This window comes from Protopterus annectens, chromosome 3.part0 (genome assembly GCF_019279795.1).
Source record: "Protopterus annectens isolate FY-2018-M chromosome 3.part0, PAN1.0, whole genome shotgun sequence".
NCBI classification, from domain to species: Eukaryota; Metazoa; Chordata; order Ceratodontiformes; family Protopteridae; genus Protopterus; species Protopterus annectens.
Window position 1 is genome coordinate 904,746,424 of NC_056731.1, and position 22,403 is coordinate 904,768,826.

General features: G+C 41.4%; 1 protein-coding gene across 1 annotated transcript in view; it reads right to left on the bottom strand.

Annotated features, from left to right (window-relative positions):
- The window catches only part of SPIDR (scaffold protein involved in DNA repair), a 1,727,376-nt gene that overhangs the window by 308,351 nt on the left and 1,396,622 nt on the right, over positions 1-22,403 (bottom strand). The gene's annotated exons all lie outside the window — the stretch shown is intronic.

The window sequence follows — 22,403 nt, forward strand, 5'->3', positions numbered from 1 at the left end:
CTGTTAAAATACTGATAAACAAACTCTCCCAGATCATTATCACTTTCTTCTCTGCTAACTTCCAAACTTCCACAGGAATAATATCTGTTACTGGAGACTTCCCTGCAGGTTGAATTATACAGCACTGTTTTTATCTCATCTCCTCCAATCTTGACTGTTACTTGTTGAGCCTCATCTACCTCCAACCTTGGCATAATTAAGTCTTTCATAAATATTTCCATTTGTGTTCTTTCCTGATTTCCATATTTCTCTGCTTTATACAAATTTTCATAAAAGTTTCAAAATATCTCTAATACCACTACAGAATCTCAGGTTATTTTTCTTGTTACAGACTCCCTAAGTTTGATGACAACCCTTTCTACTTTCTGTTGCCCAAGTCATTCTGCTAAAGGTTTTGCGCTCTGGAGTTATCAAACATTAGTTTCTTGAGAGCAGTCTTTCTAAACTGATGCACATTATCCAAACACTCCCTTATTTTCTCTTAGTTACTCCTCTTTTTGTTCTGTGAGATTCCCCTTACTATGTAATACTTTAACATTTGTCAGCCCCACTGAATAATTCCTATTACTTTATAACCATATTTCTTTTTCTTTTATTTCTATCCTATTTTAAACTCAATTTTAATTTTATCCCACTCACTATCACTTCTGAAGAAATGTCTATTTCCCTTAACTTTTGAATAATCTCAACAACCTATTCCTTAAATTCTTCTCTTCTTAACATGTAGGTGGGAAAGTGTCAATGTCTCATTTTTACTTCATTACCCTGCATTTTTATTGTTTTTTTTATGATGCATGATCCCAAAAAGTTATTAGATGTGTGCCGCAGCTTTCAATCAAATGCACATTTTCCTGTAAATTTAATTTCTATCCAGTCACTGTACCTTGAGGAATAATATGGAACTTCTGCCTGTGTTCCTACTACTGAGCTCATGTCTTCCTTACCAAATATTTTCAAACACTTCTCCAAACATCTACTCTCTCTTTTGTTATACTTTCCCTTCTAAGTCCCCCTGATACATCCTCACTATTGCAAATCAAGTTCCAGTCGCCATCTATAAGTAATATTAATTGCTGAAAGCAGACTATTTCTCTCAAACTTTTCTTAAGCTCCATAACAGCAGTTTTTGATGGAATCTCAATAAATGCATCCAACATAATCTTCCTTCCTTGCCAAAGGCCCCTTGCTACTACTGTATTTTTCCTCGTCTATCACTACTGGAGCCCCTCTAGCAATCAGTATTATTAAGCCCCTTTTCCTTTGTCCCTGATATTCTGCTGAATATCAATCCTGAAATCCTCTCTTTGTAAAATTCATATGCTCATTTCTTTTTAAATGCATCTCTTGCAGCACTGACATCTGCACTCTGCATTTCTTAATAAAATTCAGTACTCTTTCCTTTCTGTCTATATGTATGAGACCATTTACATTCCAAATCAATATGGATATTAAAGCCATTTTGATAAAAAGCTATTGCTCCTACCTATTATACATGACAGTTTTTGAATGTGTATTTCCAACTTCTGTCGTACACTGATACTTGGCAGACTGATCTTTTATGCAGTTGGTTCTTCTCATCTTCATTTAAATATATTTCACATTGTTCAAGACTTTTTATTTTAATGAACCCCCCCAAAAAAAAAAGAAACTATAAAAACATTTTCAGAACACTCCATCCTGTATTAACTTGCATCAAACACACAAAACTATGTCCATCTTAACAAAATGAAGTTTATCCCTCTAAATAGGAACAACTTGCCTAAATTTATAGCTGCACCCACAGGCATTACCTAACCTAAAATTAATATTACCTATGCCAAGGCATGCTCCTACTTACACTGACTGCTGTCTGTTCTTTTCTGATCTCTATTCTCCTTCCCAGATGTGAAAAAAGTGCATATTGCTTTCAGGAAAACTTGTAGCCTTAAGAAGAAGGTCACTGGCTATCATACCTCTCAACCTGGAAACATCAAAAATCTGTACAAAGGCCCATGAAAATAGCTACAAATCTGTATACTGATTAACATAAAATTTGCATATATGATTATGTAACCCCTCACACTCCGGTGGAACTGAGAGATACTGACTTTCAAATGCAAAATGAAAAACAGACAATCAAAATATGGCCCCAGAGTCCCCCTTTAGCCATTCTAATGTCACATTACTTGGCTATTTCGCCCCATGTACCATAAACACTGTAATTTGCTACTGCTTTACGTCTACAATGATTATTTGGATTTTATTTTATATTTTATAGCACAAACACTAACAGACATCTGCTAAACAAAGCAATACAGTCTCACAATGAAAATAGACATAGCATTAAAACTTCTGTGCCCTTGAAACTCACATTTTTTGAAACAGCATTGAAACCCACATCCAAAGAAAATGCATCTGGCCAGTGGTGAATAAAGATTACCTTTGGGCTGTTTCAAATCATAGGCCCCTTGCACACGAAACATACATGTGTACTTTGATACACCTTCCTGACTGTATTAAATTACAATCCTTGTATAATACAGTGCATTTAAAATGTATTATTTTGAACATTTTTCCAGTAAACAATGAAACAAAATGCATGAACCAATAATGACAAAACTGCCCAAATTCAGAACATTTCCATTATAAAAGTCTACTCAAACTTCTACAATCCACCAGTATCAGTAAATATGTACAATCTCTGCAGAAGTAAAAGTCATCTAAATAATTCCACATTAAAGAGATCTGTAACTAATGAAAAGGTTGCTGCTAGAAAACAACTTTATATTTCATTGTTTCATATACAAGTAAAGTGCCTGTTGCCAAGCTAGTAATATTTCAATAGTGAATGGATGGCAAACTGATAGGTTCATAGTTACTAGGTATCTCCACCAAAGGAGGACATTCTCAGGACTAAAGCATCCACTCCCTTTAAAAGTACAACACAGTACAGTATCCGCAATCCATCTACATACTGTGGGAGTAGCTCCAAAATAGTAAAATACTAGTAAGCAGAAAGGCCCTAAAGGCAACAAACCAGATAAAATCACAGAACCTTTATTGTCCAAAAATAAAAATGAAAAAGTGTTTACCACAACCGTTACTGATTAAGCGCTTTCACCCTCATGGGCATCTTCTGAGTCAGATTTACGAAAGGCTTTTGTCCTGTGCAAATAGAATCGGTATTGTCTATGCACATCCAACAAATGTAATTTATATTCGCCCTTATTTTGAAAATTTGGAAAGAAGACTGGGAGATTGATCATCTGATTAATATTGGCTTCTGATGCTACCATGGGAAGATAAAACAGATTAGTATGCAAAGAGACACTATCCCTATGAAAAGTCATATAAGGAATCTCGATCGATAGTGTTGAAGTTCTGACAGTCTCCTGGCTGAAGTAATGGCAACTAAAAAGGCAGTCTTCCAAGACAGAAACTGTAAATCTACCAAAGCTGCAGGTTCAAAGAGGGGCAAGACTAAAGCCTGAAGCACTAATATAAGGTCCCATGGAGGCGTAGGATCCTTCACTGGGGGTCTCACAAGAAAGTTACCCTTAAGGAAGGTCTTACAAAGTTTAGAAGAAGGCAATGAAGTCATATTTCCCCCCACATGAAAATTAGAAATTGCAGCCAGTTAGACGAGCTGGCGTCTTGTTGAAAAATCCCCGACAAAAATTCCAACACTGCAGAAACTGGAGCAGTAAAGGGATTCAATGAATGCTGCAAAGCCCATACAGAAAAACATTTCCACTTGCTACATATACCCTCCTGGAGGAAGACTTATGAGCCGCCACCAGAATGCTTTTAATGGGAGAAGATAAACCAGGTGTTCTAATAATCATGGGAACTGGAGCAGCCAAGCTGTGAGCTTCAGGCTGTCCAGGTCTGGATGGGAAATCCCTGAGGAATGAGAAATGAGATCCAGAACTGGATCCAACATCCATAATGGAGCTAATAGATGAGGTCATAGACAGGGAAACCAGACTTGGCTAGGCCAGAATGGGGCAATGAGATTCACGAAGCTCCCCAGCCTGCAAGCTTTCTGAAGAAATATTGGTATCAAGGGCAGAGGAGGATAAGCATACAGAAGACAGGGAGGCCAAGCAATCAGAGCATCTCTGGGGGCATCCCCCTAAGGGAGGTTCAGAGCTAAGAACCCGCTGCATTTCACGTTGGAAGGAGATGCAAATAGATCACAGCAAGGCTAACCCCACTTTTGAAAGATCTGTTCTGCCACTGAAGGATTCAGAGACCACTTGTAAGGCATTAGGATAGATCTGCTGAGCCTGTCTGCTAGAATGTTGCACCACCCCAGAATGTGCCTTGCCACCAGACAATGGCTGGTGGAGATCACCTATTCCCACACTCTCATGGCTTTGCAACAAAGGGGGTAAGATCTGGTTCCCCCATGTTTGCTGATGTACCAGACCACTGAAATGTCTGTCTGGACAGCAAACATGCCTAGAGGAAGATGGGCATGAAGAGCCTGCAACACAAGAAGCACTGCCCTCATCTCCAGGACGCTGATAGGCAAACTGGTCTTGGATGGGGACCATGTGCCTTGAATTGTCCTTCCCAAGCAGGCCCCCCCCCCACACCCTAGCTGGGAGGCATCCATAGTCACCGTAGCCTTGGGGAATGACGGGAGAAAGGGACATCCCTGGATTAGGTCCTGGAATGAATCCACCACCGAAGAGAGTCCCTTCACACTTGGAAGATTCGAACAGGATGAGTCAATGACAGATCTAACAAGGACCACTGAACTGACAAAGTCCACTGAAGAATCCGCATGTGAAGGTGTGCTAAGGGTAGCAGGTAGATAGTGGCCGCCATAAACCCCAACACCGGCAGTACCGCTTCTGCTGTCAGAGATTGAGTTTGTAGGACATAAAGAACATGCAGCTTCAGGCTGTGCATCTTGTCTGGAGTAAGGAAAATTTTTGTCAGGATAGTTTCTAATCAAGCCCCAATGAAGTCTAAGACTTGAACTTGGATCAGCGATGACTTGCTGAGATTGATGGTGATGCCAACCTCTGTGCTAGTAGAAGGAAGTAATTCCTGACTTGACAAAGTTGATGCTTGGAAAGGGAAGTGAGGAGTCAGTCATCCAGGTAAGGGAAAACCTGAATATCCCGAAGCCTCGGTTGAGCCGCTACTACTGCCATTACTTTGGTGAACACCCTGGGGACTGTGGTGAGACCAAAGGGAAGGTTTCTAAACTGATAGTGACTGGCTCCTAGCCAGAAGCAGAGGAGCCTCCAAGAGTGCCTGTCCATCTTGATATGATAGTACGCATCCTGGAGGTCAATCGAGCACATCCAATCGTTCGCTGCAGGAAGGGCAGGATGGACTGAAGTGTGACTATCTGGAATTTTGCCTTGGCCACTGAGAGGTTCAAGGTGGATAGATCCAAAATGGGTCTTATATCCCCCGTTTTCTTTGGCACTAGAAAGAACTCGGAATAAATGCCTAATCTGGAGTGGTCGAGGGGGACAGGTTGGACAACTCATTTTCTTAGCAGCTTTTCTTGGATGACTCTTCTTAGCAGCTTTCCTATTTCTAGTGCTGCTTCCTCCCTTTGCATGGGTGGGACGTCCGGGAGGTATTTTAGTGGTAGGGGTGGTTCGAGGAACAGGACTGAATAGCCTATGAATATGACCTGCAACACCCAATGATCTGTTATGGACTTCCATTCCATTGGGTGTAGCAATAACCGGCCCCCGTATGCATCCAGAGATGAGCAGTCAGGCAGCCCTTCAGGGCTGCTGTGTGGGTTTGTCCAAGAATGGTTTTCGAGACCTGTAATTTCTCAGACCCCCTCTGTCTCTAGGGCAGCATCTATCATAACCCCCTCTGCCTCTACGGGAATGTGAGTCCTGAGTGTCTCGGGAAAATGCCTGAGACTTCTGGAACCACATCTTCTTCGCCCCTCGATGATTCCTAGAAAAGGATCTTTGAGGGGAGGAGAAGTGGATCCCGACGGCAGACAGTGTCTTCCCATCCTTCTCACTCTGGACCAAAGTCTTGCGTACCGGCTTCCCAAACAGGGAAGAACCATCATATGGGGTACTGGTGAATGACACCTTAAAGGGTGCCGAGAACTGACAGAGCCAGAGCCAGGCTTGTTGTCTGATGGCAACACCTGTACCGGCTGCCCTAGTGGCTCCCTCGGTAGCATGGGAGAGGAGACACATGGAGGTGTTAGCAGCTGATTTCAGAGTGGTCATAGCGTTCACCCACTTCCTGAATCGATCCATCACTCTTGACTCTCGGTCAGGAGGATGGACCGTCGAGCTCTCCTGAGCAAGCTCTTAGTGGCAGCTGTCACCACCATAACATTAACCAGAGACCCTTTGGTCCAGTACGTCCTATCTGAAGGGGGGCTAAGAACTTTGTCCAGGTGCTTTGGGATGGGCTCTACCATGTCCAGTTCCTTCCACGCCTGAGATGTTATGAGATCCACTAAGAAATCAGCTGGGGGGAACACCCGGGAAGTAGATGGGCCTGTGCCTTATGCCTTGAGGAACACCGATTCGTCCAAGGTAGGTTTTTGGGCAGGTCACCCCCCCCTCTGGTGGAGGAGTTCCATTATGTCTCCGAAGGAGACATCCTCGGGGTGGGGTGATTGGGGGAACCTTCCCCTTCCTCCAAATCGGTGTTTTCAGTGAGTGACTCTGGTGGAAAGTCTAAGTGCCTCCTTTTAAATGTGCGTTTATGAGGAAGGAGACAGGGGGTATTATGGATAAGGGGAGACGCTTTTAGCTCGGATCAGATGCTGGATATGCAGCCAAGTTGGATCCATTACGGATCCATAACTCACAGGTTGAAGATCAAATTAAGTCAACTACTACAGATTTTTCATTTCCTTTAGCAAGGAATGCTCAGAACTCTCAAGATTAATAGCTACCAACTGCAGACAGCTCATCTGCATGTAAAAGCAGTCAGCAGTGAGAGGTAAAACAAACAATAACTCTGGAGATGCATAAAGGAATCTTTGTCAGTATCATTCAGAACAGAATGTAGAACTGCATTCAGTTGCACACATTTCCGAATGGAAAAAAACAAGCTGATATCTTTGCAGATGCAAGAAACTTAACATTTTTCATGGCTTTCATCATTTTGTCTTATTTGTCAGGCCTACCTTCTGCCAAAACACTTGTTTATAGCTTAATACAATGGCATTATTCTATATATCCATCCTTGTAAAAATAAGATAAACTGTTTCACTTCTACACATAATATAATCAGTATATTTTTATACTCCATCCCCTACCCCAGTAGCTCAGCTTCACAGTACAGTAACTTACACTTACTTTTCTCCAGCCTTTCTTTTCATTATACTGTAAAGCTTATATTACTTGCAACTAAAAAAAAACTGTTTACTTTAATATCTAACACACACAACAGTCACTGAAAAATCCCCCTGCCACATTTAAAATAGCCCTGACTACACTCTATACAAAAGTGATTTACTATATAACATACATTCATAAAATGTTTTATACACATTCTAATAAGAACAAAAATTGTTTTACTTACAGTTACTCTTTTTTCCCTTTAGTGTCCTTCTAAACATTAATGACATAAAATAAGGTATATGCTTTACAGTCCGCTCGTAAGTTTAACAAAGTCAACAAAAGTCCAGTCTTTCTCAGCCACTTTTTTTTACAAAGCATATTTCACAAATGTGATTGATGCTTTACAGTCTTCTATTTACTCATTCCTTTCAGCACTGCTGGTCTTCTTCCTGTTCCTCTCCATCTCCCAATACCAGACCCCGGTTCAAGTCCAAGGTACTCCTGACTCTCCTAGTCAACTCCTATGCCTTTTTCAGTCTATAAAGCATTTCCTTTGGAACACTAGGAAATGTTTCAGTGGCAAAATATGTCAGAAGAATGAAACGTATTGCCCACATTTGTTTGCTGGCTCACTTTTTGTTGGATAAACTTTTTAATTTCCTCTTTAGCCTGTTCTGCATCCAAAAATGTCTTTACTCCAACAGAAAAAAAAATCTGAAGACAGCTGGATGCAGCAGCTTGAATCTCACACCTGCCTCTCAACATTCCCAGATTACTGGGGTAAAATGGTTCCTCTTCTGCCTGGTGTATGATAAATAATCATGTTCCACAAACACTCTCCTGTCTCCAAGTTTTACTACTCTCCCCTTCTGCCACAATTTTGTTAGGACCAATTCTTTATGCTGGTATGACTGCATTATTACTAAAACAGATCTTGGCAGCATTCTTATAGCCAGGTTTGGAGCATACACTCAGAGTGCCCTTTAAATTAACAAATCCTGCTGGGGAATACTAGCCCAGTAGTTTAATTGTGCTTTCATAAAATTAATACAGCCAGTTTCTTCCAGTTCCACTGGTATAGCAGAAAGTTTTTTTCCCAGTGCTTTGTCTTCTAACTGCACCATTTTCTAAAACATCTCTTCTTGGTTAGCTACACACACATAGGTTCCTAAAAGGTTACTAGGTTAGTGGCCCCTACAGCCTTTATGAGCCTAGCCATGTTAATACTAAGTATCCCCATTTGTACTTTTTTGGGTAGTTCGCAGAATGAATTTATAAACAGAGCAGGTCTGTGGTGAACACCAGCTAACCCTGTCCCTGAGGGATATGGGTGCCACCCCAGGGGCAAATCTGCAGTCTCCCATCCAATTATCTAGGTTGCATTTGAATAGGGTCAGTGAGGAGCTCTGTTGTATGTGAACAGGGAGTCTATTCCAGAGAAGCAGCAGTCTCTGGGAGACATATCTGTCTCTCCAGCATGATTTGTTAATGTCACAAGCTAGGGTGAGATCCCTAGAGCAAGTGACTCTTGAACTATTTGACTTGTGGATGTGCAGCATTTCCATTAGGGCAGGGTTGAAGACTGCCTCATGTGCCAGGCACAAGTCACCTCTCAGCAGCCTATAAGATACAGAGTAAAGTGACAGGGCTTTCAGTCTGTCCACATAGGTCCTGGTTTGCAGTACCTGTATTTTCTTAGTGAGAGACCTCTGTGGTATCTCCAGCTGCTGCAGGTGTCTGCTGAAGTACATGCAAAAGGGTACATTATACTCTATTAGTGGTCTGATGAGGGTCAAGTACAGTGGAGTTATAACATCTCATGACCTGGATGCTATGCCCTTGCTTATGAGGTATGCTATGTAAAAGGCTTTCCTTACTACCGTGGAAACTTTGCGGTTAAAGTTCATATTGTTATCAACCTGTGTTCCCAAATCTTGCACCACTGGGTTATAAATCAGTGGGGGTGCTGTCAATATTTTAATTTGTAAGGAATTCCATTTTGCCAAATGGAATGATAATGCATTTTTGTGCATTTAGTTTTAGACCATGGATATGATTTTGGCATCAATCATTTGTTTGTGTTAGCCCTTCTTGTAATATTTTGACATCATTGGGAGACTCAGTGATTGCTCCCAGTTTGCAATCATCAGTGAACTTGGTGAGCCAAAGACTGTTTACTTTGACCTGGACTTCTGAGAAATAGATACCAAACAGTAAGAGGCCCAGCACAGACCCCTGTGGTACTCCACTGGTGACAAGTCTACTAGTGGAGGTGGAATCACCAGCTTTGACACAGTGTGTTCTGTTGGTGAGCTAACTGGCTACCCATCTAGTAATGTAAGGGTTAATCTCTATTTGGGAGAGTTTCTCAATTATGCCAGAGTGGGGAATTGTGTCGAAAGCCTTGGCAAGGTCAAGACAGGCTGTGTGCACTGTTTTATCTTTGTCCATGGCTTTGGTGACATTCTCAAAGAAATCTACCAGGTTTAATAAGCATGATCTACCCTAAATGAACCCAAACTGAACTGGGCCCAGGGTTTGGAGGTCACCGATGTCCTTTATTTATTTATTTATTTATTTATTTATTTATATTTGTTGACCGGGAGTGTCCGACTGGATGTAGGTCCATTTTCGGCGGAGGCCCGGGGAGAAAAGCTCCACAGTTAAAATAAACAGACAGTAGTTACATTGGATTACATAGCGATTAACAATTTACATAGCAATTACTTACAACATATTTACAGATGAAGAACATAGTACATCAGTAGACAACTAAAATCTTTATCTGTGAAGTACATAACAGACATTAACAAATGTTAAAATAAGAAGTTCCTGCTGTATAAGCAGTAGGTTTATGAGCATCTGAGCTTGCTATAATCAAGGTAGTTAGTGGAGTGGAAAGAAAGGTAGTGGTTGGATGGGGTGGATGATATTAGAGTGGGAGTTGCAAGGGCATAGCCAGCATGTTTTTAGGTGCGCTTTTAGTAAAGTTTTGAAGTGGGTGCATGATGGTACAGAGGTATTGGCTTTAGTGATCTGTAAGTGATTTTTGTTGCTGGATCTTAGTGGTCTGGTGGTGCGATAGGGTTGGAGTAGATTCTGGAGGGATGGGACATTTAGTGGATGATTTACTAGTTTGTGGGCGAGTGAGAGTTGATACCATTGAAGGAGGTGAGGGAGTTCAAGCCAGCCCAGTTCAGCAAGTGAGAGACAGTGGTGACTACGGTAGGATGCCCCTGTGGCGAATTTGGCAATTTTGTTGTAGCAGGTCTCTAGATTGTTTAGATCGCATTGCCTTCAGTTGGTATATATTGGAGAGGCATAAAGTAGGGTGGAGATAAGGTGGGAATTTGCTACTGAAATCTTTGCTGCTTTGGTGAGAAGATGCTTATTTCTGTATAACGCTCCTAGTTTTTTGTGGACTTTTTTTATGGTCATGGATATATGAATGTCAAATTTTAGTTTATTGTCTATTTCCACTCCTAGCAATTTGGTGTGTTCAGTTGGGTATATAGTGCTGTTGTCTTTTGCTGTGATGTTAAAGTTAGAGTTGTTTTGAGTATGTTTGGTGAGTTGGAAGATGAGTAGTTTAGTTTTGTTTGGGTTGAGTATTAATTGGGCATTGGATAACCAAGTTTCAACAGAGAAAAAGGCTTCTTTGTTGATAAGGTCCATGATGATTCATTCCATGGCCTTGCAGATGAGGCTGGTTAGTCTTATGGGGTCTATAGTTCCCAGGGACAACTGATGGCCCCCCTTTGTGTAGGGGGATTACTGTTGCTGTTCTCCATTCTGCAGGAACATAGCCAGTTCTCAAGCTAGGATTAAGAAGAACACCAAGTGCATCAACTAGGTCTTGTTTTAGATTGTTTAGTAAACAACCTGGGATATTATCTGGTCCCACTGAGGCAGTGTTTTTGGCCTTGGTGATCACAGAGATTACCTATTTTCTAGAGATACAAGGAAGAGGGACTGGTGTCAGGTATGCTTTGGGATGGTAGGTGGGGATAGGGGGTGAGGTTTGCCCTAAATCTGTCAGCAGGTTGGCAATATCTACTGGTGTAGTATGAGTGATCCAGCTACAACCAGTTCAGCACACAGCTGTGCATTCCCTTTTAGACTTCGGACGTAGTTAAAAAATGCCTTATGATTATTCTTGGCTAGGGATGCAATTTTAGTTTTGTAATTTGATTTAGAAGACTTTACAAGATTTCAGATTTTTCTTGTTTAGGCTTAGTTGGGAACTCTTCCTTTGCACAGTGATATCCCTTTTGCTTCTGGAAAACAGTTTCTTCCTCTTCTTATATAATCTGTTTATACTTGAAGTCCACCACTGTGGCTTGTTTTTACAGGAGACCTGGTTTTGATCCAGTCAGGTATAGCAGAGTTTATGCAGTTACTTAAGTGTTTCTGCAGATCATTTGCGTACATTTCTGCATGTTGATCATTGATGTCTGTGACTGTGGGTGGTATGAAGATTTTTATACCATCGCTTAGTAGGATGCAGTTAGCTTTGGTGAAGTTTTTTATAATTTTTGTTCCTGTGAGGGTGTCAGTTCCAGCAGTTACTTCAAATCAGACTGATTTGTGGTATGAACTAACCATGGACGGCAATACTGATGGGGAAGTACAGTGAACCCCCCCCCATGCTGGTGAGTACTATGTCCAGAACATTAGAGCCTCTAGTGGGGGTGCAGCCTATCTGCTCCAGAGGATGTGTGTTAAAGTCCAGGAACCTCTGGGTGAGCATGTTTTTGCTCCTGTATGTTCCCAGTCTATGGAACGATAGTTGAAATCTCCCATGACTAAGGTGTTGGACTGTATGGCAAGGGATTCAGGTAAATCAAGGTAAGCAGTGTGCTTATCCTGGTTCATGGTGGGGGATCTATAGCTAGCAATGATGTGGTATGGTACTTTCCCAATAGTTAATTGGGCATAGAGTAGTTCGAGAGTCATGCTGTTTGACCAATCTCGAAGTGTATCTGGTTTTAATGAAGATGGATACACCTCCACCTCTGCTTCCTTCATGCTCATTTTGAGGTCTGAACACATGGAAGGCATTGTAGCCTTGCATGGTTGGAGTGCTCTCAGTGGCTTTGAACCATGTCTCGATAACTGTACAGATGTCAGCATCCTCCAAGGTGATGAGTACTTCCAAGGAGTGCAGCTTCATGTTTAAACTCCTAGCATTAAGCAGCACAACCCTGAGTTTGTCTCAATTAGATTTTGTTACACTGGAAAATTTGTTTTGACATTACCTAAAAAGGCACTATGGGAGAGTGAAGGGCCTTTGTCAGTATCCAAAAGCCTAGGAAAGACAGGTGAAGACCATCCTAGCAAAGTAGTGAGGTCTATCTACCATATCTTCCCAGGCTGACATATACTGGATCCCCCTGGACTGACACCAGAAGTTGAGCCAATTGTTGAAGTCAATTATTTTTTGTTTATATTGTGGCATCATCCTGGGTGAGGGTAGGATACTGCTTAGGGCTAGAGACATACCTGTCTGGGACCCATAATCAGAGAGTTCTGTAATGTCTCTCTCCATATAGTCCAGAGAGGTCCATCTCAAGTCATTCATTCATTCCACCACAGACTATGAAAGAGTCATGACGGTACTTGTTGAGTGACTTGAGTGCATGCGTGATTTTCAGCTCTTGACACATAATAGGGAGCTGACCATGACTTTCTCCTTGCCCAGTGTGGTAAGGGGGACATTTGATGGGTTCTGCCTCAGTGGCTTATCTGTTGAGACATGAGTGTATGTGTTGATATGTGTAGTGGTTTCTTTATGCTTAGTGTTGAGTGTCGGTGATATGTGTTTGGGAGGCCTCTGTTCTTTTGGTAGGCTTTCAGTGAGTACCTCCACATATGTGGGTTTATGTGTTGTGACCTTATTTTGTGAGAGAGGTGAGGTTTGCATGAGAGGTGACGCTTGTGTGCTGACAACCTGTTTGATGTCTAGCTTGTTTTTACATGAGAGAATTGACTCCAATTCCACAGTGTATTTGCATTTCTCATATAGGCTGTTAGTTTGTTTTAGGAGTAAATGGCTGTCAGTATACATGAAGCAATTGCTGCATTACCTTTAGATGCCCATATCAGTCAAGCTGGCAGGAGAAATGATGGGAAACTGCCCGTCTATTGTGGCAGGATTTTTCTGAATATGGCATTTGAGAAGGAAGTGGGCTAGCTGGACTTAGTCACAAACAGTAAAAATGAAACAGCAATTCAATTAAATACAGTTAAAGTACAGTGCTGGTTTAAATATACTTATTTTTCTTTTTTTTTCAGTCGATGCCTTGGATTTCAGTGCAGAAGTACTCTAGACCTCTGGCTAAAGATGCCAAACATTAAGCAGCTCCGGTAAACTGAGCGCAAACCCGCACAAACACAAGGCATAAGTAAATTTAAACAGTGTTAATACAACTACCAATGGGAAATCCCCAAACTGAGCCTTTCTTCAGCAACCCCCCCCCAACTCAGATGGGTCCTGTGCTATACACATCTGCCACAAAGGTGCAGTGAGGCCCTCTTAATGCAAGATGACTGGTCTAAGAGCACAGTGATACCAAACAGTCTAGATTCAGCAGGTCTGAATCTAGCCTATGCTACACAAGGCAATAAACACAATTTCAAAGTGCCAAGTAAAAAGCAGTCATAAACAGCAAAAATGAAGCAGTAAGTCAATTAAATACAGTTAATAAAGTATAGTGCTGGCTTAAAATATACTAATTTTCCATTTGTTTTCAGTGGATGCCTTGGATTTCAGTGCATATGCAGTTCAGACCTCTGGTTAAAGTTGCCAAACCTTGAGCAGCTCCTGTAAATTGATCACACATGCAAGGCTTATATATGGGCAAATTTAAATAGATTTAGCACAACTACTAATGTAAATCCCCAAACTGAGGCTTTTTCAGCATTCCCCAACTCAGATGGGTCCTGAGCTACACACTTCTGCCACAAGGCTGCGTCTACGAGCACAGTGATAGTCTAGATTCTGCAGGTATGAATTTAGCCTATGATATGAAAGGCAAGGAAACAATTTCTAGATGGGAAGGAGTAAGGGGAAAGTGAGTTAAAGGTCAAAGTGAGAGTGTTTAGTATACCATTGGATGACCTGCAGGGGTACCACCCTCTACAAAAACTATCAGCTCCTCGAACAGTTGTGAACGGTGGGAGACTATAAAGTGCGTTTCCTATACTCAGTTTTTTTTTTTTAATTCAACCTCTAATTTTTGCAGTTTTATCAGTTCATCTGAATTTCTAGTTACAGTTTCTTTTATGTTTTCAGTCTTTTGTTATTTGAGTTGCTATATTCCTTCAAGCTTTCAATCACCCTCCGAGTATATTTGATTTATTTTTTCCTCTAAATTACTAGAAGTTGTTGTACAAAACCTGAAGCTCAGACCGCTTTTTGCTGAAAAGCTGCAGGATTCTTCCCAGCCAGGGATTTCTCTTCACTTTTTCTGGTTGACTTTCTTTTAGGTTGTCTAGATTTCTTCTTTGCTGGCATCCAGACAGTGCACTTACTAACTAGCAAATGACTGTTATCCAAGCTGACAATATCACTGGCTCCTATGTCTCATTTTCTGTTTTCACACTGGCAGAGCTGAAATAAAGCTAATCAAGTGTGCAGCCATTTTTGGAAGTCTGAGAAGTCACAGTTCTTGACCACATTAGAGCTGGGCAAAGAAATACTATCATATCCATCTACCACATGAAGCCAGGCAAAAGACAACCTTTTCAATCTCAGAAGGCTTACTCAACTATACTGCCCTTTCTTTTGGGGTGCATGGTGCTCCTTTGTTTTAACCACAAACATAAATGCTTAAAAGGTAAAAAAATAAATAAAAATCAAGACTTGCACATTACTTGTTAAACTAAGTTAAGACTTCTGACTACTGTATATTACACTAATGTGTAAATAATGGGACTCAAATAACTAAATTATTTTTCCACATTGGACATTACCAAGTGCACCTTAATATGTGTAAACATTTAAAATATGTTACATTTATATATTTGAAATAACTTCTTTAGTATTTGATACTGTCATTTTTTAAAAACAAGCAACTAATACAACAAAATCCAATATATTTTTTGAGTACTGATAGCATCTTTTTCAATACAAAAAGCTAAATACAGTGTTTATTTACGGCTTAAGGACAGAACCCACAGGGTTAGAGTTGCTGGCGCTATGTCAGACTCCAAGCCGGTCACAAGTGGTGTCCCACAGGGCTCGGTCCTTGGCCCCCTATTGTTTGGCATCTACTTCTCAGAAGTACAGGCCAACATGGGAGGACTTTGGCTGACAAAGTTTGCAGATGACTGCAAACTGGGCGCCATAGTGGAAAGTGCATCAGACACGGATATCCTTCAGAAGGGACTCACGGAAACAGATAGCTGGTGCCAGAGCCATGGCCTGAAGTTAAATGCCAAAAAATGTATAGTCATACCCTTCGGGAAAAACAAGGTAACCCCAAGCTACCATATAGGTGGCAATCCACTAAGCACAGAAGAGGTTATCAGGGACCTGGGGACCCAGGTTGACAGTGGCCTTTCTTTTGACACTCACGTTGCTAAAGTGGTTAGAAAGACCTTCTACATTGCCCACTTGATCATGAAGGGATTCACATCCAGATCTAGTGAGGTCATTGTTCCCCTGTACTCTTCACTTATCAGACCAATGATCGAAAGTACAATGCCCCATTCGGGATGTATCTCGCCCGACATCTGCAGCAATTGGAGAGACCCCAAAAGTTTCTCACCAAAAGGATAAAGGGACTCCAAAATCTGTCATATGCTGCCAGATTGAAGAAACTCCAGCTCTATTCAGTCGCATACCGTCTGCTCAGAGGTGACATGTGCCTGACATACAAGGCCATGTCCAACCCGGAATTAATGGACATGCTCCACCTCAAAAAATCCAAATCCACCAAAACCACTAGAGCAAGCAACTTAAACCTTAGCACGGATATAAATAGGACGTGCTGGAGGGATAGATTTATCACTCAGAGACTCCCTATGCTGTGGAATAGAGTCCAGGTCCATGTGAGGCAGAGCACCTCGCTGGCTCTGTTCAAGAGAAATCTTGACCTGTGGATGGGAGATCGTAGGTTTACCCCGGGAATCATCTCTGTGTCACTGCTGGACAGAGGCACAACAAACTAATGGGTACAGTATTTTTTCATATAAGGGGTGGCGTAAGCCACAAAAATTCGGGCTAGGCTTATAAATGCCTTGGGGCAGATAGCCTAGTATAAACCTATAAACCTATGAACCTATGAACCTATGAATTATTCATTCATTTATTTTATTTTTTTTTTATTTACTTACTTTCTTTTTCGTTTAACAGGAAAGTTTAACAGGGAAGTCCAACTGGGCATGAGGCCCCTTTTGAGTGGACACCTAGGGAGAAAAGCTCAATACACACAAAGTTAAAGAACAAAACATTAGTAATGCACAAGACATTATACATTTGTGCATAATAGTAAGACATTGTAGTACAAAAGGCTCCTAAAGATACTTCATACATATTAGGAATATTATATTTTAGGATTGTTTAAACAATGCTACAGTTTCAGTGCTGAGGTGGTTCAACAGAACTTTAAGTACACTTGTTATGGTGGTAGGGCTAGTTGGTAATGTTATCCTGGAGAATACCAATGGCATATTTAAGAGTTAACACAGCTCTCAGGATAATGCACTGCATTGTGTGATATTTGCAGTTGACACAGAGTGAGTTAGTGGGGGTCACTCTAGCCAATAGAGATGCTTAATGGCAATGCAGATTTGGCTATTTTATTGATCACGTTTGCTCTTCTGTGTGGCCTGGCAGTTGGTGAAAACTGGTGAGGAGCATGGGAAAAAGATAGGAGTCGTTGAGGATTGTCCTGCTACTTTTACTGAAATAAGGTTTAACTTTGTATAACAGACCCAGCTTTTCATAGGATCATATGAGTTACAAGGCAACTGACTCACAAGGTTATTTCTACCTAGCCAGTACACACCCTTAGGCCCTGCCTTCTTTTTCAAGAAGATCCAGGCCAGACACACCAGTGGTGAATTTAAGAATACCCATCCAGTTGTCTAAATCCTTTTTAAAGCCAGACAGTCTGTCACACTGCTTAACTTGGATAAGATGCTTGTTCCAGAGAAGGGATAGGAGCTGCATGACAAATCTATCCCTCCTCGTCTTACTTATTTATTGGAGTAGATATAGATCTCTAGCACTTGTGTTCGCTGGACTGTTGCTCTATGGAAGTATAAAGAGTTTCTGGACTGCTGGATCCCTTACAGCAGCAGCAAGGCACAGATTGCCCCTATGGAGTCTACATGACAATGAGTATACAAATAAAGCCTGCAGTCTTACTTAGTAAGGTACATCCCAAAGGGAGCATTGTACTCAAAGGTGGGCCTGTTCAGTGCAGTGTACAAAGTTGTGGACTACTTTTGATCTGAAAGAAATACCTTTTGCTATGAGCTCTGAAAGGTAAAAGGAATTCCTACCCACCTTTGCAATATGATGGTCAAATGTGAGGGCGCTATCCTCCCTAGTACCTAGGTCTCTCACTAACTTTTCATTTTCAAGTGGTGTGTTGTACTATAAATTGGAGCTAGGGGATGCTTATTAAATGTTACAATGCTGTACTTTCTGGCATTAAGTTTGACCCCATTTTTTGTACATCAGCTATTGATAATTGTAAGCACCATGTTTGGAAGTGGGGATACAGGGGTCAAGTCATCATTTAAAAAAGGTTTTGAGTTGTGCCATCTTGAGAAATGTCACTGTCAACTGGCTATGGTTTTATATTGTTTTTGGTTTGAAAAATTATACACCAAATAAATTGACATGATTATTCACTATGCATTCTTCTAGACAAGTGAATCTTTAATTCTTTAAAAATCTTTTAATTTCTGTTTTTTACTCCCCATTTCTTTAATATTATCATTCAAGTTTCAGAGCTACGTAAACAGTAAATCAAGAAATGCAAATAGATCATATTCCTAACTCTCTTCACCACACTATTAAGTATAATCAGTGTTTATGTTTTGTAAACTTGTCGTGTTTTTTTGATTATTATAATGTATAGTAGCCTACGGCCTGGATCAATCCTGAAAATGACCTGCAGACAAGTCAACTTATATGGTTCAACATGATTAACAAATGAAATCAATAAACAAGTCTGTCTTCTTCTGAAATCTTATATTATTTCTCCCTGTATCTGCTTCATTAGACACTTCATGACTGAGGTAAGTCAGTGAAGGACAGCTACATGCAAAACATTTTCTAATTAGGTCACTAATTGTGGCTTATGTTGCCAAAAATGACAGTGGGTAAAAACAGCCAGCTCATTCAGAGTACATGCTATTAATCACAGTTGATAACTTTACCACACACCAAGGAAATTTGGCTTGGAAATGTAGTTTTGAGTCCTGAAAAAAACAACAAAATGAGCTACTCTTTCAAGTCTATAAATGATCCAGAGAGAGTTGTGTAACACATGGTCACCTACAAAAATCAAAGTAAAGTCAATGAATGTAAAAGATAAACTGATACTCTACCATAACAGTAAAAACCAAGAAATGGCAATATCCTCACAGTAAGGCAGTGGACAGGATTACAGCAAATTTTCTCATCACTGTCAATCTGTCCTCCCATACAACTGTACCACAGATGCAAAAGCAAAACCCATAAACTACAATCACATTTGCATAGCTGACCCATTACAGTATTCTGCAGCATAAACAATAAACGCTAAGACTGGAGAAGGGAAATCAATCATCTTCTTCTTCTTTTAACTGTTCCCGTTAGGGGCTGCCACAGAAGATCATAGGTTCATAGGTTCATAGGTTCATACTAGGCTATCTGCCCGAGGGCATTTACAAGCCTAGCCCATAGTTTTGTGGCTTACGCCACCCCTTTAGTATGGGGAACTATACCCATTATTTTGCTGTGCCTCTGTTGAGCAGTGACACTGAGGTAATCCCTGGGGTATATCTGCGATCTCCCATCCATTGGTCAAGATTTCTCTTGAACAAGGCCAGCGAGGTGCTCTGCCTCACATATACCGGGATTTTATTCCACAGCATAGGGAGTCTTTGGGTGATGAATCTATCCCTCCAGCACGCCTATTAATAGCCGTGTCGAGGTTTAAGTCTCCGCCCTTCTGGCTCTGATGGATCTAGATTTTTGAGGTGAAGCATATTCATCAAATCTGGGTTTGACATGGCCTTGTATGTTAGGCAAAGGTCACCTCTGTGTAAACGTTAAGCAACTGGATAGTGCTGTAGTTCTTTCAGTCGGGCAGCATAGGACAGATGTTTGAGACCCTTTATCCTTTTGGTGAGGAACTTTGTGGCCTCTCCAGCTGCTGCAAGTGTCGGGTCAGATACATTCTGAATGGGGCATTGTACTCAATCATTGGTCTGATGAGTGATGAGTATAGGGAGACTATGACCTCCCTTGATCTAGATGAGAATCCCTTCATGATAAGGTGGGCAATGTAGAAGGTCTTCCTAACTACTTTAGCTACATGGGTGTCGAATGACAGACTACTATCAACCTGGGTCCCCAGGTCCCTGATAACTTCTTCTGTACTCAGTGGATTGCCACCTATTTGGTAGCTAGGGGTAACCTTGTTTTTCCCGAAGGGTATGACTATGCATTTTTTGGCATTTAACTTTAGGCCATGGCTCTGGCACCAGTTATCCGTTTCTGTGAGACCCTTCTGAAGGATATCTGTGTCAGATGTGTTTTCTACTATGGCGCCCAGTTTGCAGTCATCTGCAAACTTTGTCAGTCATAACCCTCCTGTGTTTGCTTGTACTTCGGAAAAGTAGATGCCAAACAAGAGTGGGCCCAGGAATGAGCCCTGTGGTACACCACTTGTGACAGGCTCTGACATCATCTTTTTCCATTTCTTCCTGTCCTCTGCATCTTGCTCTGTCACACCAACCACCTGCATGTCCTCTCTCACCACATCCACAAACTTCATCTTAGGCCTTACTTTTTCCTCTTACATGGCAGTTCCATCCTTAGCGTCCTTTTCCCAATATGCCCAGCATTCCTCCTCAGCACATGTCCAAACCAACGCAATCTTGCCTCTCTGGCTTTGTCTCTAAACCATCCAAACTGTGCTGGTCCTCTAATACACTTATTCCTAATCCTGTCAACCTTCGTCACACCCAGTGCAAATCATAACATCTTTAACTCTGCCATGTCCAGCTCTGACTCCTGCCTTTTTGTCAATGCCACTGTCTCCAGTCCACATAACAGAGCTAGTCTCACTACCCTCTTGTAGGCCTTCCCTTTCACTCTTACTGGTACTCGTCTGTCACAAATCACTCCTGACACTCTTCTGCACCCATTCCACCCTGCCTGTACTCTCTTCTTCACCTCTCTTCCACACTCGCCATTACTCTAAACTGTTGATCCCAAGTATTTAAACTCATCCACCTTCGCCAACTCTACTTCCTGCAGCCTCACCATTCCTCTATCCTCCCTCTCATTCACACACATATATTGTCTTAGCCCTGCTAACCTTCATTCCTCTCCTCTCTAGAGAATATCTTCACCTCTCTAGGGTCTCCTCAACCTGTTCCCTACTCTCACTACAGATCACAATGTCATCTGCAAACATCATAGTCCATGGGGACTCCTGTCTGATCTCGCTTGTCAACCTGTCCATCACCATTGCAAATAAGAAAGGGCTCAGAGCTGATCCTTGCTGCAATCCCACCTCCACCTTAAACACATCCTCACCGTTGTCATACTACCTTCGTACATATCCTGTACCACTCTTACATACTTCTCTGCCACTCCCGACTTCCTCATACAATAGCACAACTCCTCTCTAGGCACCCTGTCATATGCTTTCTCTAAGTCCACAAAGACACAATGCAACTCCTTCTAACCTTCTCTGTGCTTCTCCATCAACACTCTCAGAGCAAACCTCACATCTGTAGTGCTCTTTCCTGGCATGAAACCATACTGCTGATCACTAATCATCACCTCCCTTCTTAACCTAGCTTCCACTACTCTTTCCCTTAACTTCCTGCTGTGACTGATCAGTTTTATTCCTCTGTAGTTACTACAGCTCTGCACATCACCCTTATTCTTAAAAATCAGTACCAAAAGACTTTCTCCACTCCTCAGGCATCCTCTCACTTTCCAAGATTTCATTAAACAATCTGGTTAAAAACTCCACTGCCATTTCGCCTAAACACCTCCATGCTTCCTATAAGTATGTCATCTGGGCCAACATCCTTTCCATTCTCCATCCTCTTCATAGCTATCCTTACTTCCCTCTTGCTAATCCGTTGCACTTCCTGATTCACTATCCCCACATCATCCAACCTTCTCTCTCTCTCATTCTCTTCATTCATCAGCCCCGCAAAGTACTCTTTCCATCAGCTCAGCACACACTCCTCGCTTGTGAGTACGTTTCTCTCATTATCCTTTATCACCCTTACCTGCTGCACATCTTTTCTAGCTTGGTCCCTCTGTCTAGCCAATCGGTACAGGTCCTTTTCTTAGTGTCCAACCTTTCATACAACTCTCCATATGCCTTATCCTTAGCCTTTGCCACCTCTCTCTTTGCCATGCACTTCATCTCCTTATACTCCTGTCTACTTTAGTCATCTTTCTGACAATCCCACTTCTTCTTCACCAACCACTTTCTCTGTATACTCTCCTGTACTTCCTCATTCCACCACAAGGTCTCCTTGTCCTCCTTCCTCTGTCCAAATGTCACACCATACTGTTCAAAAAACAAAAAAGCAAAAAACAAAAAACAAAAAAAAAAAAAAAAAAAAAAAAAAGAGATATGATAAAAACATACTTTTTGGTCCTGGATGCAATTCTTGTTTAAAAGCAAGCAGTTAAAGGAAACTATTCTTTGTAATGGAAATAAAGTACTCCTAACAATTGTTCATTTCAAAATCTCATGGTCATAATAAAACTCAGTGTTCCGTTGTCCATGTTTAAAGCAGTAAATCAGATAATTTGATTACAATGTAGATACTACTGTCCCCTATAAATAAAACTGTTACATCTCTATAGGACATTCTTAGCAGAGAAGAGGGTGACAATCTCAGTCCTGTTACAAGCTGCAGGTA